This window comes from Pseudophryne corroboree, chromosome 6 (assembly GCF_028390025.1).
Source record: "Pseudophryne corroboree isolate aPseCor3 chromosome 6, aPseCor3.hap2, whole genome shotgun sequence".
Taxonomy (NCBI): domain Eukaryota; kingdom Metazoa; phylum Chordata; class Amphibia; order Anura; family Myobatrachidae; genus Pseudophryne; species Pseudophryne corroboree.
The window spans coordinates 749,764,110-749,785,526 of NC_086449.1; the positions used below are offsets into that span (position 1 = coordinate 749,764,110).

The 21,417-nt window shown below is 42.0% G+C and overlaps 1 protein-coding gene across 2 annotated transcripts in view; it reads left to right on the forward strand.

The window, feature by feature from the left end:
* TBC1D9B (TBC1 domain family member 9B) overlaps positions 1-21,417 on the forward strand; it is a 181,268-nt gene that overhangs the window by 107,948 nt on the left and 51,903 nt on the right. The gene's annotated exons all lie outside the window — the stretch shown is intronic.

Genomic DNA, 21,417 nt, shown 5'->3' on the forward strand with positions numbered 1-21,417 from the left:
CAGACACATACTTTGTTAACAAGTTACTCTGTGGGCCTAATTCAGACCTGATTGCAGCAGCAAATTTGTTAGCTTATGGGCAAAACCATGTGCACTGCAGGGGGGCATATATAACATGTGCAGAAAGAGTTAGATTTGGCTGGGATGTGTTCAAACTGAAATCTAAATTGCAGTGTAAAAAGAAAGCAGCCAGTATTTACCCACCCACATCTATCTCTCTCTGCATATGTTATATCTGCCTCCCCCTTTCCCCTGCAGTGCACATGGTTTTGCCCATTAGCTAACAAATTTGCTGCTGCGATCAGGTCTGAATTAGGCCCTGTGACTGGATGGTGATGTCACAGAGTGAGGACAGTCACAGAGGGAGTACACACATTCTATGTTAGCAGGTTAGTCTGTGACATGGTGATGTCACAGAGGAAGCACAGTATACTTACATATTCTATGTTAGCAGTTAGCCTGTGACTTGATGGTGGTGTCACAGAGGAAGCACATAGTTACACAGTCTATGTTAGCAGGTTAGTCTGTGACTGAATGGTGATGTCGCAGAGAGAGTACAGTAGTTACACATTCTTTGTTAGCAGGTTAGTCTGTGACTGGATGGTGATGTCACAGAGGGAGCACAGTATAGTTACACAGTCTTTGTTAACAGGTTAGTCTGTGACTGGATGGTGATGTCACGGAGGGAGTACAGTATACGTACACAGTCTTTTAGCAGGTTAGCCTGTGACTGGATGGTGATGTCACAGAGTGAGCACAGTAGTTATACATCCTATGTTAGCAGGTTAGTCTGTGACTGGATGGTGATGTCACAGAGGGAGCCCAATATAGTTACACAGTCTGTGTTATCAGGTTAGTCTGTGAATGGATGGTGATGTCACAAAAGGAGCACAATATAGTTACACATTCTATGTTAGCAGGTTGGTCTGTGAATGGATGGTGATGTCACAGAAGGAGCACAATATAGTTACACATTCTATGTTAGCAGGTTAGTCTGTGACTGAATGGTGATGTCACAGATGGAGCACAGTAGTTACACATTCTATGTGAACAAGTTCGTCTGAGACTGGATGGAGATGTCACAGTGGGAGCAGAGTACAGTATAGTTGCACAGTCTATGTTAGCAGGTTAGACTCTGACTGGTTGGTGATGTTACAGAAGGAGCACAGTAGTTACACAGTTTATGTTAGCAGGTTAGTATGTGACTGGGTAGTAATGTCACAGAGGGAGTACAGTATTTAGACATGATTGTATGTTAGCAGGTTAGTCTGACTGGATAGTAATGTCACAAAAGGAGTACAGTAGTTACACATTCTTTGTTAGCAGGTTCGTCTGTGACTGGATAGTGATGTCACAGAGGGAGCACAGTATAGTTACACAGTCTATGTTAGCAGGTTAGTCTGTGACTGGATGGTAATGTCACAGAGGGAGGACAGTCACAGAGGGAGTACACACATTCTATGTTAGCAGGTTAGTCTGTGACATGGTGATGTCTCAGAGGGAGCACAGTATACTTACATATTCTATGTTAGCAGTTAGCCTGTGACTTGATGGTGATGTCACAGAGGAAGCACATAGTTACACAGTCTATGTAAGCAGGTTAGTCTGTGACTGAATGGTGATGTCACAGAGAGAGTACAGTAGCTACACGTTCTTTGTTAGCAAGTTAGTCTGTGACTGGATGGTGATGTCACAGAGGGAGCACAGTATAGTTACACGTTCTTTGTTAGCAAGTTAGTCTGTGACTGGATGGTGATGTCACAGAGGGAGCACAGTATAGTTACACAGTCTTTGTTAACAGGTTAGTCTGTGACTGGATGGTGATGTCACGGAGGGAGTACAATAGTTACATATTGTATCTTATTAGGTTATTCTGTGACTGGATGGTGATGTCACAGACGGAGTACAGTATACCTACACAGTCTTTATTAGCAGGTTAGTCTGTGACTGGATGGGTATGTCACAGAGGCAGCTCAATATAGTTACACAGTCTGTGTTAGCAGGTTAGTCTGTGAATGGATGGTGATGTCACAAAAGGAGCACAATATAGTTACACATTCTATGTTAGCAGGTTGGTCTGTGAATGGATAGTGATGTCACAGAGGGAGCACAGTATAGTTACACAGTCTATGTTAGCAGGTTAATCTGTGACTGGACGGTGATGTCACAGAGGGAGGACAGTCACAGAGGGAGTACACACATTCTATGTTAGCAGGTTAGTCTGTGACATGGTGATGTCTCAAAGGGAGCACAGTATACTTACATATTCTATGTTAGCAGTTAGCCTGTGAATTGATGGTGATGTCACAGAGGAAGCACATAGGCCCTCATTCCGAGTTGTTCGCTCGGTCATTTTCTTCGCATCGCATCGATTTTCCGCTAATTGCGCATGCGCAATGTTCGCACTGCGACTGCGCCAAGTAAATTTGCTAAGAAGTTTGGTATTTTACTCACGGCATTACGAGGTTTTTTATTCGTTCTGGTGATCGTAGTGTGATTGACAGGAAGTGGGTGTTTCTGGGCGGAAACTGGCCGTTTTATGGCTGTGTGTGAAAAAACGCTGCCGTTTCTGGGAAAAACGCGGGAGTGGCTGAAGAAACGGGGGAGTGTCTGGGCGAACGCTGGGTGTGTTTGTGACGTCAAACCAGGAACGACAAGCACTGAACTGATCGCAGTGGCAGAGTAAGTATTGAGCTACTCAGAAACTGCTTAGAAATTTCTATTCGCAATTTAGAGAATCTTTCGTTCGCAATTTTGCTAAGCTAAGATTCACTCCCAGTAGGCGGCGGCTTAGCGTGTGCAATGCTGCTAAAAGCAGCTTGCGAGCGAACAACTCGGAATGAGGGCCATAGTTACACAGTCTATGTTAGCAGGTTAGTCTGTGACTGAATGGTGATGTCACAGAGAGAGTACAGTAGCTACACATTCTTTGTTAGCAAGTTAGTCTGTGACTGGATAGTGATGTCACAGAGGGAGCACAGTATAGTTACACAGTCTATGTTAGCAAGTTAGCCTGTGACTGGATGGCGATGTCACAGAGGGAGCACAGTATAGTTACACAGTCTGTTAGCAGGTTAGTCTGTGACTAAATGGTGATGTCACAGAGGGAGCACAGTATAGTTACACATTTTATGTTAACCACGGTATGTGTCACAGGTTAGCATATGACTGGATGGTGATATCAAACTATGTAGACTATAATTTTATTATTTCATCATTTCTAATATGTGAGACATAAATATGTATAATTCATTGGGGTAAATTTACTAAGATTCGTGTTTTCCCGTTTGAGGTCAAAGTTCAATCACGAATGACCTCGAAAGTGTAAATATGCAACTTTTTGAATTGATTACGACTAATTTACTAAGCTGCCGTATTCTGCATTTTCGGGTTTTCCGATGTCGATGTCATTCGTATTTTTAGGCAGTGTTTTACGTGAGTGACTTGTAAAACACTGCCGACTTTAATACAATGAATCTCGGCCGGATCTGAGAGATCCGTGCTGGGCTTCATTGTGCACTTTGTTTAAAAAGAAAATAAAGTTTAAATGTTTAAAAAAAATTGCGTGGGGTCCCCCCTCCTAAGGCAAACCAGCCTCGGGCTCTTTGAGCCGATCCTGGTTGCAGAAATATGGGAAAAAAATGGACAGGGGTTCCCCCATATTTAAGCAACCAGCATCGGGCTCTGCGCCTGGTCCTGGTTCCAAAAATACGGGGGACAAAAAGCGTAGGGGTCCCCCGTATTTTTAAAACCAGCACCGGGCTCCACTAGCTGGACAGATAATGCCACAGCCGGGGGTCACTTTTATACCGTGCCCTGCGGCCGTGGCATCAAATATCCAACTAGTCACCCCTGGCCGGGGTACCCTGGGGGAGTGGGGACCCCTTCAATCAAGGGGTCCCCCCCCCCCAGCCACCCAAGGGCCAGGGGTGAAGCCCGAGGCTGTCCCCCCCCATCCAATGGGCTGCGGATGGGGGGCTGATAGCCTTTGTTGATAGTTATGAATATTGTTTTTAATAGCAGTACTACAAGTCCCAGCAAGCCTCCCCCGCAAGCTGGTACTTGGAGAACCACAAGTACCAGCATGCGGCGGAAAAACTTGGCCGCTGGTACCTGTAGAACTACTACTAAAAAAATACCCCAAAAATGACAAGACACACACACCTTGAAAGTAAAGTTTTAATACATCCATCCACACAAACATATACACATACTTACCTTATGTTCACACGCAGGTCGGTCCTCTTGTCCAGTAGAATCCATGGGGTACCTGTTGAAAAAATTATACTCACAAAATCCAGTGTAGATCGGTCCTCTTCAAATCCATTTGTAACCCACGTACTTGAGAAAATAAAAAAACGGAGTCCCGACCACGAACTGAAAGGGGCCCCATGTTTTCACATGGGACCCCTTTCCCCGAATGCCAGAAACCCACTCTGACTTCTGTCTAAGTGGGTTTCTTCAGCCAATCAGGGAAAGCCACGTTGTGGCACCCTCCTGATCGGCTGTGTGCTCCTGTACTGTATGACAGGCGGCACACGGCAGTGTTACAATGTAGCGCCTATGCGCTACATTGTAACCAATGGTGGGAACTTTCTGCTCAGCGGTGAGGTCACTTTCGGTCAACCGCTGAGCAGAAAGTTCCCACCATTGGTTACAATGGAGCGCATAGGCGCTACATTGTAACACTGCCGTGTGCCGCCTGTCATACAGTACAGGAGCACACAGCCGATCAGGAGGGTGCTACAACGTGGCGCTCCCTGATTGGCTGAAGAAACCCACTTAGACAGAAGTCAGAGTGGGTTTCTGGCATTCGGGGAAAGGGGTCCCATGTGAAAACATGGGGCCCCTTTCAGTTCGTGGTCGGGACTCCGTTTTTTTATTTTCTCAAGTACGTGGATTACAAATGGATTTGAAGAGGACCGATCTACACTGGATTTTGTGAGTATAATTTTTTCAACAGGTACCCCATGGATTCTACTGGACAAGAGGACCGACCTGCGTGTGAACATAAGGTAAGTATGTGTATATGTTTGTGTGGATGGATGTATTAAAACTTTACTTTCAAGGTGTGTGTGTCTTGTCATTTTTGGGGTATTTTTTTAGTAGTAGTTCTACAGGTACCAGCGGCCAAGTTTTTCCGCCGCATGCTGGTACTTGTGGTTCTCCAAGTACCAGCTTGCGGGGGAGGCTTGCTGGGACTTGTAGTACTGCTACTAAAAACAATATTCATAACTATCAACAAAGGCTATCAGCCCCCCATCCGCAGCCCATTGGATGGGGGGGACAGCCTCGGGCTTCACCCCTGGCCCTTGGGTGGCTGGGGGGGGGGGGACCCCTTGATTGAAGGGGTCCCCACTCCCCCAGGGTACTCCGGCCAGGGGTGACTAGTTGGATATTTGATGCCACGGCCGCAAGGCACTGTATAAAAGTGTCCCCCGGCTGTGGCATTATCTGTCCAGCTAGTGGAGCCCGGTGCTGGTTTCAAAAATACGGGGGACCCCTACTCTTTTTGTCCCCCGTATTTTTGGAACCAGGACCAGGCGCAGAGCCCGATGCTGGTTGCTTAAATATGGGGGAACCCCTGTCCATTTTTTCCCCATATTTCTGCAACCAGGATCGGCTCAAAGAGCCCGAGGCTGGTTTGCCTTAGGAGGGGGGACCCCACGCAATTTTTTTCCCGAAAATTTAGAACATTTCCCCCCCCTTCCCACTGAAAAACATGCACGGATCTCATGGATCCGTGCATGCCTATACAAACACGGGATAAAAAAGCAGGTCTGTTTTTTTTTTTGCACTTTTTCACGATTTGTATTTTATCACGGCAGTGTTTGGCTATTGTCGGCAGTGTTTGTGTTTTGTACTTTTTAGTAAATTCCCGATTTCTAGCAAATTGCAGGCGTATTTGACCGATGGTGTATTGATTCGTGATTTTTTCCTAGGACTTCCAAAATATTACGAATGCCCTCATCACTGCCGTGATTATTGCTTAGTAAATTACCGAGATGACACTTTGATGAAAAAACGGCATCTCGGTCAAAATCGGGACCTTAGTAAATATACCCCATTGTATTCAGTTTGTCAAAAAATAGAACATGACAGCTCATGATAACATAAAATTCTGTAGTATGATGAAAGGCAAAAAGTTAATGACAAGAAAGACATGCATATGCATTACATCAGCATTAAAATGCAATGAAGAATGTGTTCCAGGAATATCGAAGAACCTGCAATGTCATAAGCCACTCGAAGCAAACATGCCCATATTGAAGGGGAGATGTACCAAGCCTTGGAGAGAGATTAAGGCCCAAATGTATTAAGCTTTAAGAGAGAAAGTTGATGCGGATAAAGAGTGATAAAGTACCAGCCAATCAACTTCCTAACTGCCATGTCACAGGCTGTGTTTGAAAAATTATAGTTAGGAGCTGATTGGCTTGTCATGTATCACTCTTTATCCATCACCACTTTATCTCTTGTTAAAGCTTAATATATTTGTGTCTACGTACCAGCCAGTCAGCTCCTAACTGCCATGTTACACGCTGTGTTTGAGAAATGATAGTTAGGAGCTGATTGGCTGGTACTTTATCTCCACATTATTACTCTCCAAGGCTTAGTACATCTGTCCCTGAGTATAAAAATAAACATAAGTGTCTAAATGGGTGAAGGGTTATATAGGAAAAACAGATGGGGAAGGGGCATCCTCCAGGGGAACATCTGTGCACAGAAATTAAAACATCTCGCATGGTAATAGGAAAGTATTGTATTTGTTCTCTATTTTCATACCAGCCAGTATTATGGAAACAATGTTTGATCTGTGATTTAACTAAAGGCAAGATGTGAATAAAACTCTCTAATATTTTAAAAAAAGATTGCACTCTGTCTTCTTTATGTAGGGAGGCTTCAAGCCAATCCATTTGTAGAAGATGAAACCATTTCTCCATAAAAAAGGTCAATGTCAGTGGGCTGGTATGACTCCAGTGTTGCAAAATACATTTTTGCAACTGAAAAAACCATCAGTTGAAGTTTCATACTCCCTTTGGATTATTTAGCCTAAGGAGGTGGGACCCTCAATATACTGTAACCCATTCTGGTGTAAGGGGAAGATAATTCAAAACGTGTCATTGCAAAATTCTTGAATCCAAAATGTCTTAATTTGTCTTAATCCCATAACCAGTGATATAGGGAAGCATCGGTACAGGAACATTTAGGGCAAGATGGGTGAGGACTAAGGCCAATCAAACAGTGCTGAGATGGAGGAAGGAGGATTTTGGTACTTACCGATAAATCCCTTTTTCGGAAGCCATAGGGGATACTGGCACAAGTTCAAGACTGTGAGGACGTCCCAAAGTTTCCCCCCTGGGCGGGAGATCGCTGAGGAACTTGCAAAACAAGGCGGCCAAAACGTGAAGATGAAGCCGCAAAAGTATCAAACTTGTAGAATTTGACAAACGCATGAATACTGGATCAAGTGGCTGCTCTACAGAGTTGAGACGTGGTAGCCCCCCTACTAGTGGCCCAGGAAGACCCAACTGAGCATGTAGAGTGTGCAGCAATGGAAAATGGAGGCTGCCTAGATTGGTGTAGATAGGCCTGACAAATAGTCAACCGAATCCAGCGGGCCACGGTCTGCTTAGTAGCAGGCTACCCTCGATACGGAAGATCATAAAGCACAAATAAAGCATCAGTCTTTCGTAACGGTGCTGCTCATTCTACATAGATCTTCAACATTCTCACTACATCCAGAGAAGAAGGTGTCCCAGAGTCCTCCTCCCGCAAGGACGGTACCACAATTGGCTGATTGACATGAAAATCTGACACGACCTTGTGAAGAAAAGAAGCATGTGTTCTCAACTCGACAAAGCACTTCATTCAGACACCCTCCGAGCTGAAGCTATGGCTAGGAGAAAAACAGTCTTCCAAGTAAGATATTTAAGATCTGCTTCTTCCAAGGGTTAAAAACAGGTTGACTGTAGATAATCCAGCAACAGATTCAAGTCCCAAGGAGCTGTAACGGAAACAAACGGAGGCTTTCCCCGAAGGACCCCTTGTAGGAAAATTTGCACATCCGGTAGGAGCACCAGGCGTTTCTGAAAGAAAATCGATAAGGCAGATCCCTGAACTTTCAGGGCTCCTAGAGGAAGTCCGGAATCTAAACCTGCCTGGGGAACAAGCAAGAACCGTGAGAGACGAAAATAATCTGATTGAAACCCTTTTCAGTCACACCAAGAGATATAAAATCGCCAGATTTGATGGTAATGGGCTGACGTAACAGGTTTTTCGTGCACACAACATAGTAGGAATCACACATTCCGGAAATCCCTTTGCGTTTTAGGAAGTTTGCCTCAAGAGCCATCCCATTAAATGTAGTTGTGGTAAATCTGGATGTACGAAGGGCCCTTGTTGGAGCAGACCCGTACGCAGAGGTAGAGGCCAAGGATCGTCCGCTAGCAGAAGGCGCAGGTCTGAAAACCAAGCTCTCCGAGGCCAATCTGGTGCCACTAAGATCACCGTGATTGACTCCCATTTGGTTCTCTTGAGAATTCAAGACAATAGAGGGAACGGAGGAAACACGTATACTAGGTCGTACGGCCAAGGCACGGCCAGAGCGTCTACAGCTTCCGCCTGAGGATCCCGTGTTCTGGAGATGTATCGAGGAAGCCGATGATTGAGACAAGACGCCATGAGATCCACCTCTGGACACCCCCAGCGCTGTGTCAGAGCGTCGAACACCTCTGGGTGAAGTGCCCATTCTCCCGGATGTAGATCCTGACGGCTGAGGTAGTCTGCTTCCCAATTGTCTACTCCTGGAATAAATACTGCTGAGAGGACTACAGCGTTGCGTTCTGCCCACTGGAGAATGCATGTCACCTCTCACATCGCTTGGCGACTGCGAGTTCCTCCCTGCTTGTTTATGTACGCTACAGCAGTCGTGTTGTCTGGTTGAACCTTTACCGCTTTGAATCGAAGGACTTGGGCAACTTGTACCAGCACATTGTAGATCACTCTCAGTTCCAACACATTTATTGGCAACAGTGATTCCTGTGGAGACCAATGGCCTTGAAGCTGGAAGTTCAACACTACCGTGCCCCATCCCCTAAGGCTGGCATCCGTCATTAGGAGCATCCAGTCCCATACACTGAACCGCCTGCCCGCAATGAGATTGTGCAGTTGGAGCCACCAAAGAAGCGAAAGTCGTGTCTCCGGAGTCAGCCGAACTAACTGTTGAAGGTGTAGATGCGACCCCGACCATTGATGTAACAGATCCAGCTGGATAGGACGTGAATGAAAACGGCCGAACTCCAGAGTTTCTAAAGCCGCTACCATTTTCCCAAGCAAACAAATGCATAAATGGATGGATACCAGTCTTGGCTTGAGAACAGCTTGGACAAGTTTCTGTATACACAGAGCTTTGTCATGAGGCAGAAAAACTTTCTGGATGTTGGTGTCCAGGATCACACCGAGAAACTGGATGCGCTGTGATGGCTGAAGGTTGGATTTACGAAAATTGATTATCCATCCGTGTTCCACTAACACATTGTATGTTAACAAAGCATGGTCCTGGAGAATGAGATCTGATGGAGCTTTGAGGAGGAGGTCGTCTAGGTATGGTATTATTGTGACTCCCAAAGTTCTGAGATGAGCAATGATCACCGACATGACCTTTGTAAATACCCTCGGTGCTGTGGACAGACCGAATGGTAAGGCTCTGAACTGAAAATGATCCTGTTGAATATCGAACCTGAGAAACGCTTGGCATGGTTCCCAGATTGGAATGTGGAGATATGCATCCTTGAGCGATGAGTTGAACAACTCCATCTTGAACCGGTAGTAAGACAGAAACTGATTTAATGATTTCAGATTCAGAATTGGTCGTACTGTACAGTCTGGTTTTGGTACTACGAAAAGATTGGAATAGTAACCCTTTTTTCGTTGAAGCAGTGGTTCCGGCATTAACACAGCCGATTCTACCAAGGACTGTTTTGCACCTTGAATGGCTAAATGTTTGTACAGATGAAGTGGAAGACTTGTTGTAAAATATTTATTTGGCGGCACAACGTCGAAATCTAACTTGTACCCTTGGGAGATGATATTGCAAATCCACGCGTTGTTTGATATCTCGAACCAGGCATCCTGAAATTTTCAAAGCCGCGCTCCCACCATACTTGGGCCCCGGTGGGAGGGGAGACCGTCATGCCACTGTCTTTTCTGCAGGCTTTGGGTCTTGACGATGAGCAACGACTGGTTGCTTGCCGCGACCTCTACCTCGCAAGGGTGTAGTTCTACCGCGTCCCCTAAAAGGCTGAGTGGAACAAAAGAACCGAAAGGAAGTTCCAGTATAAAAGCGCTTAGGTGGAGGCGGAAGGGTTGGTAAGAAGATATATTTACCACCCGTAGCCTGAGAAATTAACGAGTTTAGTTCTTTTCCAAAAAGAATGTCACCTGTAAATGGTAGTGCTTCCGCCGATCTTTTTGACTCGGCGTGTACTTGCCATGAATGAAGCCAAAGAACTCTTCTGGCTGCAATAGTTGCTGCTGAGATCCTCGAATTAAGTTGTCCGATATCTCTAACCGCTTCTCCTAGGTATATAGCGGATTCCTTAATATGTTCCGCTAGGATCACTATTCCCTCTTGTAAGTACTTTATCAATTAGTGGCCCAATGCTCCACTGTCTTGTACACCCAGGAACTTACCAAGGTTGGTCTAAGTGAGACACCTGCGGCCGAATTGATGGACTTCAACATGGTGTCCAACTTCCGGTCAGACGGGTCTTTCAACGAAGTTGCTCCCGGAACATGTAATGCTGTCTTCTTGGACAACCTGGATAGAGAGGAGTCCACTCAAGGTGACTTCTCCCATTTTTCTGTCATAGTCGATGGAAATGATAAATACTTTTGGGCATTTGAAACCACTTGTCCGGGTTTTTCCAAGCCTCGGTCAGCTGTTCATCCAGTTTCCTTGAAAACGGATAAATGACGGTTGAACGCAGTTTTTTCCCGTATCTGGCGAAACTTGTTTGTCTAATAGCCAAAATAAGAGGTTGAACTCCTTGAAAAGGTTTCAGTGTAACTTTGTTGTCCGCGTAAGTAATTTCTCTCAACTCACGATCGTCCTCTTCGGCTTCATCCTGAGAGAGAAGCTCTTCCCCTAATTCATCGGACTGAAGAATTAATGGTACTGGGCGTTTCTTAGTCTTAGTCACCGTCTGCGGTTGTTTACTGGACGTGTCCAAGCGTTTTGTGAGACCTTCTACCGACTTGGCTAGCCTTGCCACCCACGGTGGTTCCGTAGCAGTGGAGGGTACCTCATTTTGATGCATATCCCTAACCGTCTCACGAGTCTTCTGTAAAGCAGCCACCTCAGTATGTAATTGCGAGATTGTTCCTGGGAGCACTACCGCCCAGGAGGGAAAATCTGCGTCTTGAGACAGATTAACTAAAGTAACCTCCGAAGCACATGCCTCACATAGGGAGGAATCATCTGTGTGGGCTTTTTTGTTACACCTAGCACAGATGAACAATTTTTGTGACGCCTTACTCGTTGGTCCCTTGCCTGCCATTTTGACGGACACGGTGGAGACACAGACAATTAACACCAACACTCTCTGTAATATATACAGAGAGGAATATCAGAAGGATAGAGGGAGATATAATATTGTAATGACTCCCCTATTCTTAATCCCCTCAGCCACCAGCCTGTATTTTGTGCAGGCTCCTTGGTTTCTGACAGTCTGTAGTAATGTGCACCTGTCTCTGTTTACAGCGCAGATTCCTGAGGGGAGAAGAAACAATGTTACCATTGACTGAGCTGAGCAAGGCGCTTTTGATTGACAGGTTAAAAATCCGCCAACTCCGCCCCCCTCCTATGCAGAGGCACCCACTCATCAGGTCCCCAAGCGCCATTTTGAGTTTGCTTCAAGAATTGATAAATTATTTGTGTCCCTGTTATGCCATAAATCCATTCCCATGCTTGGGCAAGCATCAGTGCCTGCAGCTGGGATTCGATTCCTGCTGCACTGCTGACCAAATCTTTGTGAGCGCGGCATCACAGGACAGAGAGAAAGGGCGGGCGCCGGTGCTGCTGGACGCAGGCGCCGGCGCTGCTGGACGCGGCTGCCCACAAGAACACACTATTCTTTTCCCCTTCACGCTGCCACGCTGAGAACTATCAGCATGGCAGTTCAGGGAAACCTTCCAGCGTCTCAGACACATAGCGAGAGAGACGCTCCCCCACCGACCAATTCCCCCACCCCACCCCCTGCGGGCGTGCTGTGTACTGTCAGCACGGCTTTGTAGAAGGGGACACACACTTAGAGGGTATCCGGACTCCAGGTCGACACCAGTTAGTCGACACACCTTAGGTCGACACTGCAAATAGTTCGACAGGAAAAAAGGTCGACATGAGTTTTTCTTATTTATTTTTTTTACTTTTTCATACTTAACGATTCATGTGGACTACGATTGGGAATAGTAACCTGTGCCGAGCGCAGCGAGGCACCCAGCCCAAAGCATGGCGAGCGAAGCCACATTACGAAGAAAACGACACCAGAAATAACATAGAAAAACTTATGTCATCCTTTTTTCCTGTTGACCTTGTTCATGTCGACCTTTTGTCATGTCGACCTTTTTGCAGTGTTGACCTAAGGTGTGTCATCCAACCGGTGTCGACCTAGGTGGTGTCGACCTAATTGGTGTAGACCTTGAGTCCCAGACCCCACTTAGAGGAGGGGAGGGAGGCGCCGCTCCAAAAGGAGCTAACTCACCAATCTAGATGCCCCAGGATGCGGCTAATTCAGGAGGGACAGCGCTTCCTGATAAGTGCTGTTCCTATTGTAGCTGAATGCTGCTGGTGTGTTACCCAGACCCGACTTCTCTCATAAGTGGCGAAGGGTTCCTGAGGCAAAAGGTAACTACTATAAGTCCCTATAAGAATGTTGAAATAAAGTAAAAGTATAAGTAACTGAGCAAGAGCTCAGTCAGCGGTGTCCGGCTCCCTCGGCACAAATGCAAAACTGAGGGCTGATGGGGGATAGAGGGGGAGGAGCCTGTTTCACTTCATAGGGCTGTAACACACACTCCGGTTTTTCCCGGATGGCAAAAACCTGGACAAACTTTGTCCGGCTTTTTGCCATCCGGTAGGGTCTTTCACACACAACGGCTTTGAGCCGCGTGTAATGCTGTGCGCATGCGCAGCAGTAGCGGCGGCTAAAAAAACCCGTTGTGTGTGAAAGCTCCCCTTCACACACACGGTCCACTGCCTACAAAGACGGCACGGCAGCCGGACCTTCCTGTGGATATTTTCGACTGCAACCCGGCAGCGTGAAAGGACCCTACACCTTACACTGTTAATTACAATACCGGCACGGGAAAAAGCCGCCGCGTGTGTTACAGCCCTTAGTTTATTTAAAGTGCCAGCTCCCTGTAAGCCACCATCATCACCGCACAGTCTTGAACTTGCCAGTGTCCCCTAGTGGCTGACAGAAAAAGATAACATCTATAGTACAATTTAAATTGTACTCCCCTGTACATCGTAGATGAGAATATTTGGTTTGCTTAAAGTAACGAGGTGATTAGCTTATGTTTAATAAGATTGGGAAACTGTAAAGTCTAATTAGTGATCCCATACCTCCTATGACCCTCATAGAATGGAATCCGTAAGAGGCCATCTAAAGGCCCGTACACACTGGTCGATATATCGGCCGTTCTCTTGAACGGCCGATATATCGCGGGACCGTCGGCCAGTGTGTACGGCCGATACGTCTGTGAACTCCGTCGTTCACAGACGTATCGCGTCGGCCGCGCAGCACAGCCGACGGCCAATATATCTTCCGATATATTGGCGTGTCGCTGTGTGTGTACGGCTGCCCGTACACATGCTGCGGCGGCCGGCGGTGATTGACAGCTGAACTGGGCGGGCGTGTGTACACGCCCGCCCAGTTCGTGACGTCAGTCCCCGACGGATCGGGCAGTGTGTATGCACAGCACACTAGTCGATCCGTCCATAGATATATCTGCAGATCAATTGATCTGCAGATATATCTACTAGTGTGTACCCACCTTTAGAGACATCTAAGGAAATAGATACATCAAGGGGAGTTAACCAACAAAGGACCATCTGTGTATACAGTAGTTTTGTGCCTGCAATACACCATATTATGTCTTCCAAGAAAAGAAAACTTAGTTCTAGCTGCTTCAAAAGTAGAGGTTTCTGACTCTTGACATCAGCCAAGTCTCCTATAGACCACAAACACTATGTAGCCCATATGGTAAATGGATAATTGGAGGAGCGATAATCTTTATTTTTATTGTTTAACTGAACAATTTTTTTATTGAATTTTTCCAAAACACACAGAAAACAAAAGACAATAGTGTCACAATAGTATACAGCCAAAGTGAAAGAGTACAATGTCCCTTGTTATACCAAAAGAGACATAGTAACTATATATATATATATATATATATATATATATATATATATAGTTACTAAGCAAACAATGGTGCAGCACTCACAGACTCTTGATAAATGAACCACAGACACCAGCAGCGTGATGAACTTCATGAAGTTCATCACGCTGCTAGTGTCTGTGATTCATTTATGAAGAGTCTGTGAGTGCCGCACCATTGTTTGCTTGCATTTCCTCATGTGAGGGCACCAAGACCAATTATCTTCAAGGTGGAGTGCCGGGTATTACATTGTGGGTGTATATATATATATATATATATATATATAAAATATATTTTGGAAAATTGTGGTTGGCACTCCTGGCGAAATGAAGACAATGACGCTAACAAGCTGTTGTAGTCAACGTTTCAGGGACTTGAATCCCTTTCATCATGTCTTGATGTGTGTGTGTGTGTGTGTGTGTGTGTGTATATATATATATATATATATAGAGAGAGAGAAAATAAAGAACCCTTTTTTGCGCTAGTGAATGTTATAGCTCGTACCACTAAGAAATGCCTCCTGTCAGACAAGGCACAAAATGAGGAATAGGAAAAAAGAATTCACATGGGAGCTAAACCACCTCAGATTTCACATATAGATGTGTTTATTCTTAAAATTTGACAGTAAATACTGCAATAACACATAAGAACATCAATAAAACAGATAAATAATCTTATACAATAAGTGAACAATATAGATTGGTAATCATCTGACGATATTAGTTTGATGATATCTACACATGAATAGAATATCAATTCTTCCACCAGAGAGTTCAGATGTATACTCAAATTCACAAACACGTAAAAACCCAACGCGTTTCGTCCATATAGGACTTCTTCAGGGGTCGTGATCTGAGTGGTTTATATAAAAAAAGAATACATTATTGGTATGTTCATTTAGCATATTGTTACTACATTATAATTATCTACTTGCATACCAAAAAGATCAATATATGTAAATTAAAAACCCATCCAGCCTTTGCCGTGGGCAGGAACAGTATTTTCAAAGGTAGATGATCTGAAATTGATGTTAATTTAAAGTGACCATATACATATATTCACAGAAGATCGAGAAGGTAGAAACAAATCAGAGAAGGATAAAACAACAAGAGAACAACAAGAGAAGGAGGAAAAAACAAAATCGATTGATAAAGGAATGGTTACAAATATCTCTCTACTATTGGCTACAATCAACAACTAATTGGTAACTGTTAAATTCATTTAGATATTACATTTTATAACGTGATCAAAGACAGGAATTATTTGTTATGATCGTTACAGTAAATAGACCCAATTGTATCAAGGGTAATTAGACGGAATTACTTACATTACAATATTCGTGTTTATCACATATAGTTCACCAATAAATAAACAGAGTAAAATTGCTGTGACAATGACCTATGGATTGAAAATGCAAAAATATCCGTTGGAACTAACTATTTTTTAACAACATTTGGTTATAAAACTCAGGCTTTCACATATGGTATGTATAATTAAGTCCAATCTTTTATAATGTTGACTTTTATACAGGATATATTCCGACAGCACATATGCATACAGTACATTTAGAGTATTTATAAGGGACCATGTTGAACACAACAACTGATCAAAATGTATCATAATGAGGATTCTCATTCTCATTCAAACAATAATGAATAATGTCCCATACGATTATTATCAAAACCTATTATCAATTAGTATGGAATAGGGTAGAACCTAATTCAGTCACACCCTATTCTACAATGATTGTCCCGCGCCTGCTTCCGGTTCAGGTTGATGACAAAAAATATGTCACTTCCGGTTTTTGCGGGACCATATGTGGCGTGCCATGCATAGAATGCAACTAAATAACAATATAAAATGATTCAAATGGTTTTTAACATTCTCAAAATAATGTCACTACTCCATAATTAATATAGAAAATATGCCATTAGTTAATGCTTCTGATTATTCTTTAATTATAATGTTGAAGTCATAATCTAAAAAAGTAAAAATAATTACTGTGTCTATTTGGTAATTCATTAACCAATCTTAAATTTAATTAATTAAATAATAATGAGCTCACCTTTTGAGTGAAATAATAACAACTCCAACTCTGAATGAAAGCGGTGAGATAGGCTCACAATTGGTCAAATTAAATCCTAAAAAAGAGTTTTATTATAAGTTGGAATCTCTTTTCAAATGGTATAGAGATGTCTATTGATAAAGTACTCACCCTAGAAGTGTCTCAGGATTCCCTTCACAGCTATAACTGAGAGTGAGAATGGAGCTACTATATATACCTCCTATAGGATGACATCACTTCCTGTTAGGGTAAATTAATTAATTTAATACTCCCATTCTAAAATCATTCAAATTGTTATATCAATGGTACCCACTACATACTAAATTATAGATATTGTAGGGAAATGATCAGTTTAATCCACCTCATGTAAAGGAAGTTTATGGACACATTTGCGTTCAACCATCGATAGCGGCGTGCGTTTCACGGCCGCTACTTCCGGTTCCGGCGTGCGTTTCACGGCCGCTACTTCCGGTTACGGCTAGGGGCTTACTTCGTCATTTCCGGTTAAGGCTTAGCAGCGCAGATACGATCTGCATTACTCTGCATGCCATTTGTGCGTCTCGAAATTGCCAATACTGCGTCCCAACACACCTATCAATTTGAATTTCTAACTGGGAACTACAATAGATAATTCCTTTACCAATGTGGCTACGTAATGCAATCCACATTCTAATAGTACACTCCATCAATGGATAAAAAATAAAAACATTATAAGCTCTACTGTAAATAAATAACTGATACCATCTATTATTTCTAATGCTAACATTTGGAATGTAATTGATAAGGTACGAATTAATTGATTATTATATTAAACCATATTAAATCTTAATACTGCTGGTTATTATCTCGAATTAATTAATCCTATATGATAAAAAGTGTGTAAATGATTCAAACTAGGTAAAAATAAGTACTGTATCTATTAGGTAATTCATTATCCTATCTTAGATTTAATTAATTAAATAATAATAAGCTCACCTTTTTAGGTATAGTGATAACAACTCCAACTTTGAATAAAAGCAGTAAGATAGGCTCAAAATCGGTCAATTTAAATCCTAAAAAAGAGTTTTAAACATTCTTATTATAAGTTGAAATCTTTTTTCAAATGGTATAGAGATGTCTATTAATAGAGTACTCACCCTAGAAGTGCCTCAGGATTCCCTTCACAGCTATAACTGAGAGTGAGAATGGAGCTACTATAAATACCTCCCATAGGATGACATCACTTCCTGTTAGGGTAAATTAATTAATTTAATACTCCCATTCTAAAAAACTTCTAATTGTTATATCAATGGTACCCACTACATACTAATGATAGCTATTGTAGGGAAATGATCAGTTTAATCCATCTCCTATAAAGAAAGTTTGTGGACACATTTGCGTTCCACCTTCAATAGCGGCGTGCGTTTCACGACCGCTACTTCCGGTTCCGGCGTGCGTTTCACGGCCGCTAACTTCCGGTTCCGGCTAAGGGCTTAATTCGTCATTTCCGGTTAAGGCTTAGCAGCGCAGATACGATCTGCATTACTCTGCATGCCATTTGAAAAAAGATTCCAACTTATAATAAGAATGTTTAAAACTCTTTTTTAGGATTTAAATTGACCGATTTTGAGCCTATCTTACTGCTTTTATTCAAAGTTGGAGTTGTTATCACTATACCTAAAAAGGTGAGCTTATTATTATTTAATTAATTAAATCTAAGATAGGATAATGAATTACCTAATAGATACAGTAATTATTTTTACCTAGTTTGAATCATTTACACACTTTTTATCATATAGGATTAATTAATTCGAGATAATAACCAGCAGTATTAAGATTTAATATGGTTTAATATAATAATCAATTAATTCGTACCTTATCAATTACATTCCAAATGTTAGCATTAGAAATAATAGATGGTATCAGTTATTTATTTACAATAGAGCTTATAATGTTTTTATTTTTTATCCATTGATGGAGTGTACTATTAGAATGTGGATTGCATTACGTAGCCACATTGGTAAAGGAATTATCTATTGTAGTTCCCAGTTAGAAATTCAAATTGATAGGTGTGTTGGGACGCAGTATTGGCAATTTCGAGACGCACAAATGGCATGCAGAGTAATGCAGATCGTATCTGCGCTGCTAAGCCTTAACCGGAAATGACGAAGTAAGCCCCTAGCCGTAACCGGAAGTAGCGTCCGTGAAACGCACGCTGGAACCGGAAGTAGCGGCCGTGAAACGCACGCCGCTATAGATGGTTGAACGCAAATGTGTCCATAAACTTCCTTTACATGAGGTGGATTAAACTGATCATTTCCCTACAATATCTATAATTTAGTATGTAGTGGGTACCATTGATATAACAATTTGAATGATTTTAGAATGGGAGTATTAAATTAATTAATTTACCCTAACAGGAAGTGATGTCATCCTATAGGAGGTATATATAGTAGCTCCATTCTCACTCTCAGTTATAGCTGTGAAGGGAATCCTGAGACACTTCTAGGGTGAGTACTTTATCAATAGACATCTCTATACCATTTGAAAAGAGATTCCAACTTATAATAAAACTCTTTTTTAGTATTTAATTTGACCAATTGTGAGCCTATCTTACTGCTCTCATTCAGAGTTGGAGTTGTTATTATTTCACTCAAAAGGTGAGCTCATTATTATTTAATTAATTAAATTTAAGATTGGTTAATGAATTACCAAATAGACACAGTAATTATTTTTACTTTTTTAGATTATGACTTCAACATTATAATTAAAGAATAATCAGAAGCATTAACTAATGGCATATTTTCTATATTAATTATGGAGTAGTGACATTATTTTGAGAATGTTAAAAACCATTTGAATCATTTTATATTGTTATTTAGTTGCATTCTATGCATGGCACGCCACATATGGTCCCGCAAAAACCGGAAGTGACATTTTTTGTCATCAACCTGAACCGGAAGCAGGCGCGGGACAATCATTGTAGAATAGGGTGTGACTGAATTAGGTTCTACCCTATTCCATACTAATTGATAATAGGTTTTGATAATAATCGTATGGGACATTATTCATTATTGTTTGAATGAGAATGAGAATCCTCATTATGATACATTTTGATCAGTTGTGTTCAACATGGTCCCTTATAAATACTCTAAATGTACTGTATGCATATGTGCTGTCGGAATATATCCTGTATAAAAGTCAACATTATAAAAGATTGGACTTAATTATGCATACCATATGTGAAAGCCTGAGTTTTATAACCAAATGTTGTTAAAAAATAGTTAGTTCCAACGGATATTTTTGCATTTTCAATCCATAGGTCATTGTCACAGCAATTTTACTCTGTTTATTTATTGGTGAACTATATGTGATAAACACGAATATTGTAATGTAAGTAATTCCGTCTAATTACCCTTGATACAATTGGGTCTATTTACTGTAACGATCATAACAAATAATTCCTGTCTTTGATCACGTTATAAAATGTAATATCTAAATGAATTTAACAGTTACCAATTAGTTGTTGATTGTAGCCAATAGTAGAGAGATATTTGTAACCATTCCTTTATCAATCGATTTTGTTTTTTCCTCCTTCTCTTGTTGTTCTCTTGTTGTTTTATCCTTCTCTGATTTGTTTCTACCTTCTCGATCTTCTGTGAATATATGTATATGGTCACTTTAAATTAACATCAATTTCAGATCATCTACCTTTGAAAATACTGTTCATGCCCACGGCAAAGGCTGGATGGGTTTTTAATTTACATATATTGATCTTTTTGGTATGCAAGTAGATAATTATAATGTACTAACAATATGCTAAATGAACATACCAATAATGTATTCTTTTTTTATATAAACCACTCAGATCACGACCCCTGAAGAAGTCCTATATGGACGAAACGCGTTGGGTTTTTACGTGTTTGTGAATTTGAGTATACATCTGAACTCTCTGGTGGAAGAATTGATATTCTATTCATGTGTAGATATCATCAAACTAATATCGTCAGATGATTACCAATCTATATTGTTCACTTATTGTATAAGATTATTTATCTGTTTAATTGATGTTCTTATGTGTTATTGCAGTATTTACTGTCAAATTTTAAGAATAAACACATCTATATGTGAAATCTGAGGTGGTTTAGCTCCCATGAGAATTCTTTTTTCCTATATATATATATATATATATATATATATATATAGTAACATTAAAGACATTTAGGGTGGAATTCAATTGTACTGGCTGTCGGCAGCCAGCAGATGGTTCCCAATGGAGCTATTCAATTGCTCCGTGCGGGCGCGATCTGCCGCCACAGACGTTTCAATGTGAAATGTGACCCATTTGTGCACCCAAACTGCATTTTTTGAGATTGCGCCCATTAGTTTAGTTGGGTTTAGCTGCTTTACGCGGCTAAACCAGATACTAATTGGCGCGATAACAGGGATCAATTGAATAGCGCCCCTGCGATCTCCCATCTAAAGTGACGGGAGATCGCAGGGGCAATATTCAGTTGATCCCTGGGGCGCTATTCAATTTAATTGAATTCCCCCCTAGGAGAGCTAATCATAGTCCATGCATGGAAATATATATTCAGAGTAGACAGTTGAGGTTGATGGTGAAATGCAGTGCCCAAGATCTAGCTATCGCCTTTAGAAGACATAACCATAGATTCTATTATAAACGGTTCATAAAGAGCCTACAGTGACGTTGGCATATTTAGATTGCAACCACAGCTACCAGATTCGTTCAACCTTAGATTCAGCTTGGTGAACAAGGTACAGTATAGGTGTTTTTAGTGGGAGACAGTATTATTTACTAGGGCGACCCACGACTTAAACTCAGTCATTATTAGCCAGTCTAGTTCTTGCAATACAGACTTTGGCCAAGGAATATAAATTGAGAATATATCGCCAAGTATACTTGTCAA